General features: G+C 45.0%; 1 protein-coding gene across 1 annotated transcript in view; it reads left to right on the forward strand.

Moving 5' to 3' along the window:
- Window positions 1-2,500, forward strand: part of nudcd1 (NudC domain containing 1) — a 125,759-nt gene that overhangs the window by 75,372 nt on the left and 47,887 nt on the right. The window lies entirely within an intron of this gene.

The raw sequence follows: 2,500 nt of genomic DNA on the forward strand, positions 1-2,500 counted from the left end.
ACCTCACCACTGACGAACAGGTAAGGACTACACCTCATCCACCAGAGACTAGCACACCTCACCACTGAGGAACAGGTAAATACTACACCTCATCCACCAGAGGCTAGCACACCTCACCACACAACCTTCACCCACCAGAGACTAGCACACCTCACCACTGAGGAACAGGTAAGGACTACACCTCATCCACCAGAGACTCACACACCTCACCACTGACGAACAGGTAAGGACTACACCTCATCCACCAGAGACTAGCACACCTCACCACTGAGGAACAGGTAAGGACTACACCTCCGATACAGACCTCATCCACCAGAGACTAGCACACCTCACCACACACGAACAGGTAAATACTACACCCATTAGACTAGCACACCTCACCACACAGACCTCATCCACCAGAGACTAGCACACCTCACCCAACAGACGAACAGGTAAGGACTACACCTCACCACACAGAGACTAGCACACCTCACCACTGAGGAACAGGTAAGGACTACACCTCCGATACAGCACACCTCACCAGACAGAGACTAGCACACCTCACCACTGACGAACAGGTAAGGACTACACCCATTAGACTCACACACCTCACCCCACACAGCCTTCACCCACCAGAGACTAGTACACCTCACCACATCACTTAGACCTCACCACACAGCCTTCACCCAACAGAGACTAGCACATCTCACCACTGACGAACAGGTATGGTCTACACCCATTAGACTAGGGATGGCACAAACCGCACCGAAAACCGAAACCGTACAATTCACACACATACCGAACCGAACCGTGCAATCCGTCGCAAACCGCAATTCATGTACTGCCCAGAAAAATATGTAAAACAGAGATTCTAGGAGTATCTTATCCAGTCTCTCGGATTAAAACATAAGTGTATAAGACCAATCAGAGGATGACAGAATTAAAATCACACCATTTTCACATTATAAGCCTATACAAACCAAATGTAGGATATTTAGTGATGAGTCCGATTCTATTAGCCAATTGAAATTGGGCATTTGGAACGCTCAGACAGTGCACATCAGCTGACGACAGTTTAAGTGCAAGCGCAGGTTAGCACAAGCGGCAGTTCTCACACATGCAAAAGGTCAAATTCAACTTGCGCGCCATCACTATGACTGCAGTTATATAAATATTGTTTAATATTCCCAGTGCCCCATTTATCATGAACTAAAAAAAAGAACCGTAGAGAACCGAAAACCGTGACCTTGACACCGTGATATGAACCGAACTGTGAATTTTGTGAACCATACCACCCCTACATTAGACTCACACACCTCACCACACAGAGACTAGCACACCTCACCACTGACAAACAGGTAAGGACTACACCTCACCACACAGAGGAACAGGTAAGGACTACACCCTTTAGACACACACACCTCGACACCACACAGCCCTCATCCACCAGAGACTAGCACACCTCACCACATCACTTACACCTCACCATGGACCAACTGGTAAGGACTAAACCTCACCACACAACCTTCATCCAGCAGAGACCACGACAGATCAACAGGTTAGGCCTACACCTCACCACCAGTGATGGGCAATCAGAAGCTACAATCCATTGCCACATATTCCAAATGGAATTTGGAATGGTTTTACCTGTCCAATTCAACCAGGCGATTGCCTAATTGGACAGGTAAAACCAGGTCACTTGGAATATGCGGCTGTAGCTTCTAAATCCAGGTTGCCCATCACTGCTCAGCACACACATCTCATCTACCAGAGACTAGCGCACCTCACCACAGACCAACAGGTGGGTACACATTACTCTTACACACCTCATCACATCACTAACACAGATGCACAGGTGGGCACCAGTGTTAATTTCGTCAAACATGACTATGACTAAAATACTTCGTCAACGCTCCTTTTTGATTTTCGACATTTAGACTAAGACTTAGACTAAATTGAGAAGGCAATGACTAAAATATGACTAAGACTAAAATTGATTTTCGTCATTGTGACTAAGACTAAGACTACATATTTAAAAGCTGACGAAATTAACACTGGTGTTAAATAAAATAGAGAAAAAGAGAACCGGTGTGTGAAGAAGTTTTATTCTGTGCAGTGTGTGATATATGTTAAAAAGAGAAGCAGTGTGCGGAGAAGATTTATTCTGTTCAGTCGATGACTTGTTAAAAAGAGAAGCAGTGTGTGGATGAGTTCTATTATGTCTATGAGTTCTATTATGTACAGTGTTGACTAAAATGACTAAAAATTAGACTAAGACTAAGACTAAATTGGGAAGGCAATGACTAAAATATGACTAAGACTAAAATTGATTTTCGTCATTGTGACTATGACCACGACTACATTTAAAAAAGCTGACAAAATTAACACAGGTGGGCACACGTTAGACCTACACCTCACCACACACACACAGGTGCCTACATACCCATCACTTTACACCACGTCTCCACAGAGGAGCAGGTGGATATCCATTGCTCTTAGGTGCTGTTTCCACGTAGCT

The sequence above is a fragment of the Engraulis encrasicolus genome, chromosome 20 (genome assembly GCF_034702125.1).
Source record: "Engraulis encrasicolus isolate BLACKSEA-1 chromosome 20, IST_EnEncr_1.0, whole genome shotgun sequence".
NCBI lineage: Eukaryota > Metazoa > Chordata > Actinopteri > Clupeiformes > Engraulidae > Engraulis > Engraulis encrasicolus.